This window comes from Physeter macrocephalus, chromosome 17 (assembly GCF_002837175.3).
Source record: "Physeter macrocephalus isolate SW-GA chromosome 17, ASM283717v5, whole genome shotgun sequence".
Classification (NCBI taxonomy): domain Eukaryota; kingdom Metazoa; phylum Chordata; class Mammalia; order Artiodactyla; family Physeteridae; genus Physeter; species Physeter macrocephalus.
Window position 1 is genome coordinate 10,622,940 of NC_041230.1, and position 8,115 is coordinate 10,631,054.

At 43.3% G+C, this 8,115-nt stretch overlaps 1 long non-coding RNA gene across 2 annotated transcripts in view; it reads left to right on the forward strand.

Annotated features, from left to right (window-relative positions):
* The window catches only part of LOC114483996 (uncharacterized), a 67,316-nt gene extending 59,622 nt beyond the window's left edge, over positions 1-7,694 (forward strand). For both annotated transcript variants that reach the window (XR_003676413.2, XR_003676415.2), the window contains exons 4-5: positions 3,422-3,590; positions 6,329-7,694. This is a non-coding gene — a long non-coding RNA (uncharacterized lncRNA). The remainder of the gene's footprint in view (positions 1-3,421; positions 3,591-6,328) is intronic.
* The last annotated feature ends 421 nt before the right edge of the window (positions 7,695-8,115 follow it).

Here is an 8,115-nt window from a genome sequence, read left to right on the forward strand (position 1 = left end):
CCCCTTCAATACTGTCTTGGATATTCACTTTAGCCTGATGTACTTGTGTAAAATCACTGGGGTAGGGTGAGTGAAAGTTTTCCAGACCCCACATTCCTAGGATTGGCTCTGGGCCTTGCACATTTCTACTTCTCCAAGATGACTCTAGGAACTTAATTAAAACCTGGGTCCTACTGTGTCTCTTTCACCACCCAGCTGCTCCCTAAGGACAGTTTACCAAGAGACAGAGACAGAGATAGAGACACAGACAGGGAGAGAGAGACAGAGAGAGGTTTCACGCACTGGGATGTATCAGATGTCCATGTGCCTCTGGAAACAGGTAGACCAGGCCTGGATTTAAATCCATGCTTTGTCCTTCATTAACTGTGTGCCCTTGGCAAGTGACTTAAGCTCTACGAATCAGTTGCTACATCCGTAAAATGCGGACGATGCCCACGTAATAGTTATTATCGTAGCCAATATGTATTGAGCACTTTACACTTAATTGAGTTAATCCTCATACATTTCTAGGAATTAGTTAGTAGGGTAGCTGTCATTTGTCAGGTAAGAAATTGAGGCACAGAAAAGTTAACAGGTCCAAGTTAATGTAACTTGTCAGTGGTGGAGCTGGGATTCTGAGTTTGGACAGTCCGACCCCAGGGCCTGTGTTTAACTACTGCAGTAGATTGTGTAGCTCACAGAACATTAACAAGAATTAATTGAGAAGAACATTTAAAGCCCTGGGTATAGTGCTTGCCACACAGTAGGCACTCAGTAAATGATAGCTGTTACCACCGCAGGGGAGAAACCTGCTTCCACATGGGCATGTGGAAGATGTGGTCCTGGATCAGGGCAAGGCAGGAGAGACACAGGGCTTCCTGCCAATCTGGGGTTCGCACAGTGTCAGGGCTTCTTCCAACCCACTCTGTTAGACAGGGCTTTTGGCAAAGTCTTATCCCTGCAATCCCAAAGTTGTCTGACAGGCCCCGAAAGGAAAACACAGGAGCTGAGACTAGGTGGCCGTAGGGAGGGGCTCTCTCCCAGGGAACCAGCTGCTCAAGAATCACTTTTCTGACTCTGCTTTCCGAGGAATTTGGCTTTTCATTTCCTGCCATCTTACGCATTTGGTCAGGGCTCCCAGATGAACTACCTGTGAAACAGAGTGGGGCTACTGCCTGGATGGGCAGAGGGTGAAGGGTTAATACCATGAAGCTCAGGGGACCCTGCGAGGACCCTGGGAAACGCAATGTGCGCTCAGAGGAGAGGTGTATCAAGCTTGCTATGTTTCTTGTCGTGTGTACCTTGGCTCCCCACCTGGCCTGGGACTGGCTCGGTCAGCAGTGAGCAGTTCCAGCCCACCCATCCTCGCAAAGTGCCAGCTGGGTTAGGGGCAATGTGGTTTATGACTAAGGGCTTTTCGAGGCTGGGGGACCTGGATTCCCTTCATGGCTCTGCCACTTCTTAGTTGTGTGACCTTGGCTGTTTATTCATCTTCTCTGAGCCTCAGTTTTCACATTTTTAGAAAAATTGTGAGGATCAAATGAAATACCATTAAACAAAGTACCTAGAATAGCAGCTTCCATACAGTAGGCGCTCAGTAAATGTTCTCAGTCACAGGTAGGTATAGTGACTGGGAATGTGGAGAAACATAAAACACAACCCTTGCCTTTAAGAAGGTTTTAGTCTGGGTGGAGGGAGGGGTAATAAGACAGGTGAACATAGAAACCAGAGGGTCAGGATTGCATGTAATTAAACACAGGCCAACAGGTGTAACGGACAGTGAAGAGCTTTGGGAGTTCAAAGGTAGGAGAGATGCCCTATGGGCTAAGCTGGTCAGGGAAGTCTTCCTGAGCAAGTGAACCTTACATGTGTGGAAAGGTTGGAGAGGGAGGTGGGGGGACATTCCAGGAAAATATCTGAGATGAGGCCAGGTAGCGTAAGTGCAAGGGATGGAGAAGAAACCAGTTGGATTCAAGCGTCTGTGGGGGAGATTAGAGGAGGAGGAGGTTCAATAGGTAGGTTGGAGTGGGGTGTGAAGGCTTTGAATGTTATGCTAAGGAGTTTGGAATTTATCTGAAGGCTTTTGAGGATGGCAGTGACATTGATATTAGGACCTTGATTCAGTGACTTATTCTTTTAACCTCTCTGGGCCTTAGACCCCTCATCTTTAAAGGAAGGAGTTTGGACCATGTGATTGTAAAGGAGTCCATGATTCAATGATACAGGAAGATTATTTTGGTGATAAAGTGCAGAATTGGTTGGAAGGGAACACTGGAGGTAGAGGTATTATTTAGGAAGCCAGTGCATTTCCAGGCATGAAGCTTGTTATTGCCTCTTGAAAGAGACTCCAGGTGTAGGTAGGGAAGGTCTTACTGTATGTTTTAGGTACCCTTGACATTCTAACTCTATACCAATCTGAGTCCTGCAAGATGCCTCCCCCGGAGACACTCACTCTTGGGGCACCTGGGGAAGTGGGGAAACTGGTAAACTGTTCTGGGAAAGGAGTGATTATTCGGTGGGCTTCAGGTTTATATCGTTCCCCTTCTGCAGTAAACCGAGAAGGGCAAAATAACAGTAGTCCCTTATTGTTTGTCCTTAGATGTTGTGTAGAGTTTACAAAATAATTTCACAGGCATTATCTCCTTTCCTTCGCACCAGAGTCTCCTGAGGGGAATTAAGCAGTGCTCCCTCCATTTTCTGGGTGAGGAGAGGCCATAATTTCTCAGTGTCTCGAAACTAGGCATCCTCATACTACGTGCAGTTACCTTTCCCTGCTCCATGTTCCTCAGGCAGCAAGTAGGAGCTCACTTCTTCCATTAATTAATTAATTCACCTCATATGTGTTAAGTTCCCACTAGGCATTGGGTACTGTACTAATTTGAGTCCACAATAGAGCATATATTTAAGAAAAAATAATTTTTTTTGCTGATTGTAAAAGCAATACATGTTTATTATAGAAACTTTGTAAAGGTAAAGATTTTCCTCATCACACCACCTGGAGACATGGATGTGTTTAGACTTTTCTTTGCCCATTTTTCTATTTACTGAGATCACACTATGTATATAACTTTACTGATTTTTTTTCACTTGTTATGATTTTTTTCATGTTATTTAAATTTTAACAAACATTTAAAAATGAGTGTATAACATTAGATTAATGAATGATTCACAACATAATAATCTCCCTATTGTTGGACATCTGGGTTATTTCCAATTTTTTTCTCTTTTAAATACTGCTATGGTAAACTTCTTTGCATTAAATTTGTTTTGCATTCTAGTTATTTCCCTAGGCTTTATTTCTGAACATGAACAGATAATTTGGTCAAAGGAGTTACTTGGGCTCTTGACAGATATTGCCACATTGTTTCCCCAAACTTGTTAGAATTATCTGTAATTGCATTGGCATTATATGAGTGAAGCTGTTTTCTATTGTTTTGGCAAGGGTGGACATGAGGAAGACCTCTGGAAGATGAACCTGTCATTGGAGCCTGGCCCCAATACTGCCCTTGGTGAAAAATATTAAGACACCCTAAAGCAGGGGTCCCCAACCCCCGGGCCACGGACCGCTACTGGTCCGTGGCCTTTTAGGAACCTGGCCAACACGGCAGGAGGTGAGCGGCGGGCAAGCGAGCGAAGCTCCATCTGTATTTTTTTATTTTTTTATTTTTTTATTTTTTTATTTTTTTATTTTTTTATTTTTTTATTTAACATCTTTATTGGAGTATAACTGTTTTACAATGGTGTGTTAGTTTCTGCTTTACAACAAAGTGAATCAGTTATACATATACATATGTTCCCATATCTCTTCCCTCTTGCGTCACCCTCCCTCCCACCCTCCCTATCCCACCCCTCTAGGTGGTCACAAAGCACAGAGGTGATCTCCCTGTGCTATGCGGCAGCTTCCCACTAGCTATCTAATTTACATTTGGTAGTGTATATATGTCCATGCCACTCTCTCACTTTGTCCATCTGTATTTACAGCCACTCCCCGTCCCTCGCATTACCGCCTGAGCTCCGCCTCCTCTCAGATCAGCGACGGCATTAGATTCTCATAGGAGCTCGAACCCTACTGTGAACTGTGCATGCGAGAGATCTAGGTTGCACGCTCCTTACGAGACTCTAACGCCTGATGATCTGAGGTGGAGTTGAGCAGGTGATGCTAGTGTTGGGGAGCGGCTGCAAATACAGATTATCATTAGCAGAGAGTTTTGACTGCACAGAGACCATAATAAATCAGTTGCTTAGAGAGTCATATCGAAACTCTGTCAGTGAGTGGCAAGTGAAAACAAGCTCAGGACTCCCACTGATTCTGCATTATGGTGAGATGTATAGTTATTTCATTATATATTACAACGTAATAATAATAGAAACAAAGTGCACAATAAATGTAATGCACTTGAATCATCCTGAAACCATTCCCCTCCATCCCGATCCGTGGAAAAATTGTCTTCCATGAAACCAGTCCCTGGTACCAAAAAGGTTGGGAACCGCTGTCCTAAAGGATAGAACCATCCTTGACAAAGATCAGGCTAAGGCATATATTCCACAGAGGTTTTTTTCACAAAAAAGAGGAGAAAAGGTGTGTTTCAGGCAGCAAAAGAAATTCCAAGACCTCAAAATTAGAGTGATGTCGGGGTAGGGCAAAGGAAGCTGCTGCCAGGTAGCCTCAGGTGAGGCTACAGTTCAGGAGAGGAGCCTAGAGTACAGAGAGGAGGGCTTTTCTCCCCCAGTGATCAGGACCAGCAGAGTTTACGTACAGCATCACCCAGGGGTTAATGAAAGGGAGGGAAAAGTAAGTCAGGCCAATCCCTTGGGGAGCTGGTCAGGGGCCTGAGGAGCCGGATCTGTTTTCCAAGGAAGTTCAGACAAGGCACGAGGTATCCAGTGAAAATTCTCTAGCTAGCCTTCAGTTATACTTGGCTGACAATTTCTATCTTTTAAAAAAATTCTTTTGTACTTTTCCTTTTCTTATTCCGGTTGTTAGTGCCTACTGAAAAGTTAGTCAGACTTGGCTGAACTAAGTAGAAAAGATTCATTCTTACCTAGACACCATAACTAGGGTGGTTGAAAGAGCAACTCTAGAAAACAGATGGTGGCAGCCCTTTTTTAAACTTTAATGGCACCTGTTGCATTGTCCTTATGCCTTGTTCTTTATCTGAGTACATATTTACTTACCCTCTTCTGAAAGCAGCTTAAAGATAGAAACTACTTCTTTGTTTCTGATTTTTTAACTATTTGGCAAGATACTACTTACACTTTAGGTAACAAATGAATATTTATTACATTGAAGATTTTTCCGTGTGTCTCACACTTGGATTCTAGGCCATGCTTGGTACTTTTCATTCATTCAGTCATTCATTCAATCCCTTAATAAGTATTTAGTTTCCTGAATGTCTACTAGATACTAAGCATATATAAAGTACTGGGTATACTAATTGGAATAAAAACTAAGGCTGCTAGTGGCCCTTAAGGAGCTCATAGTCTTGTGAGAGAAAGAGTGAATAAACAATTACAGAACAGAGTGTTGTGATTGAGGGACAGATGAGATGTTATAGGAAAACAGAGGAGGGTCTCCGAAATCATCCTGGGATGAGGGTGGAGGTGTTGAGTCCAGTAAGAGAAGGCTATTTTTTTTTCTTTCTCCTTTTTTCAAGAGCTAAGCTCTAAAGGAGAAGTAAAATTTGAGGGAAGAGACTTTCAGGCAGGGGGAACATCATGTGTAAAGTCAGTGATGTGGGAGAGTACCTCTATTCAGGGAGTGCAGGTGGTTGAGTATGTTGTAACAAAGTACAGAGGGTGGTGGTTGGAAATAAGCAAGGAGCAGACTCTGAAAACCCTGGCATGCTGGGTGTAGATTTTGGATTTTATCCTCAAGGTGATGGAGAGCTGCATCTAGATTTGAGGCAGGGCAGTGATGTGATCAGATTTGTGATTTAGGGAGATCACTCTGAATACCAAAGTGGCTAACAGAATGAGTCAATGAGCTGGGGGAAGATGAGCTAAAGCTAGGACAATTTAGCAAGGGAAACCCCAGGAACAGGGTAGGTTGAGTTAGCTGTGATTGCTGCTTCCTTCTTCTCTAGGCTACTCTTTTCCACCTGTAGGGACTGGGTCTCCAGTACCTGCTATAGCACCCGGTAAACAGGAGACATTTAATAAATGCTTCTTAGATAGCTCACTCCTCTTTGTATCTCCCAAGTATAACACGATGGCTGACACATGGAGGTGCTTGGTTCGTGTCAGGTAGCTCCATTGCTGTAGCTTGTGGTAGCAGCTACTGAGCCCTGATTTGAGTGTAGGTGGGCACCTTTTTTCCTGTGGTCACAAACCAGGCAAATTTGCCTTGCAGGTTAGAACTGACCTGGAAGATATATTTTGCATGGCTCTTCTCAAGATGACTCCGAAGACATTCTCCATCTTGTGATGAGTCTTCGTTCTAAAGTAGACATGAGAGTGGCTGGGACCTAAGACTTGGAACCCTTTGCTGCAGAGCTTGCACCTGGACAAATGTCTCCTCAAGCAACAGAATACAAAGAAACTATAAGGGACCAGCAGTAACTGCATGCATGCACAGCTGGAGCAGATAAGCAACAACAAGACCCCAAAAGACCAAAACCTGACTGCCGCTTCTGAGGTGCCAGGAGCAAAAGCAGAGTACAGTGCAAGATGCCCGCACACAGCACCACCGAGGAGGTGGGCAGACCACCTAAGCCACCCTTCAGGCCTGACCCATGGTTCTGCCCCTACTCTCACCCCATTTAAGGGGCCAGCTTGCCCCTACCCCCCACCCCAGGGAGTGAGCAAGGGAACTGGTTACTTGTTCTCACTCCCTTGTGCAATTCCCAATAAAGCCTTGCCTGAATTTCTTGTCTGGCCTCTTATCAATTTCCATTGATTATAGAGTCCAAGAGAGTGGAGTTCTTTGGTGGGGCTAATGGCAGACTCTGAGAGGACTCACGCCAAGGAATACTTCCCAGAATTTCTGCTGCCAGTGTCCTTGTCCACACGGTGAGCGACAGCCACCCCTCACCTCTGCAGGAGACCCTCCAAGCTAGCAGCATACAGTTGTACCCTGCTTCTAAATTCATTCTAACAATTGATCACTTTTGATTTGGAGGGCAGACAGCAGAAGCAAGAAGAACTACAATTCTGCAGGCTGTGGAAGGAGAACCACATTCACAGAAAGATAAACACAATGAAAAGGCAGAGGACTTTGTACCGGATGAAGGAACAAGATAAAACCCCAGGAAAACAACTAAATGAAGTGGAGATAGGCAGCCTTCCAGAAAAAGAATTCAGAATAATGATAGTGATGATGATTCAGGACCTCGGAAAAAGAATGAAGGCAAAGATCGAGAAGACACAAGAAATGTTTAACAAAGACCTAGAAGAATTAAAGAACAAACACCTAGAAGAATTAAAGAACAAACAGAGATGAACAATACAATAACTGAAATGAAAAATACACCAGAAGGAATCAATAGCAGAATAACTGAGGCAGAAAAACGGATAAGTGACCTGGAAGACAGAATGGTAGAATCCACTGCCATGGAAAAGAATAAAGAAAAAAGAATGAAAAGAAATTAAGACAGCCTAAGACAACATTAAATGCAACAAGATTCGCATTATAGGGGTCCCAGAAGGAGAAGAGAGAGAGAAAGGACCCTAGAAAATATTTGAAGAGATTATAGTCGAAAAATTCCCTAACATGGGAAAGGAAACGCAAGAGAAGAAAAGAACCTACAAAAACAAAACCATAACAATTAAGAAAATGGTCATAGGAACATACATATCGATAATTACCTTAAACGTGAATGGATTAAATGCTCCAACCAAAAGACACAGGATCACTGAATGTATACAAAAACAAGACCCATATATATGCTGTCTACAAGATACCCACTTCAGACCTAGAGACACATACAGACTGAAAGTGCGGGGATGGAAAAAGATATTCCATGCAAATGGAAATTTAAAAAAAGCTGGAGTAGCAATTCTCATATCAGATAAAATAGACTTTAAAATAAAGAATGTTACCAGAGACAAGGAAGGACACTACTTAATGATCAAGGGATCAATCCAAGAAGAAGATATAACAATTATAAATATATATGCACCCAACATAGGAGCACCTCA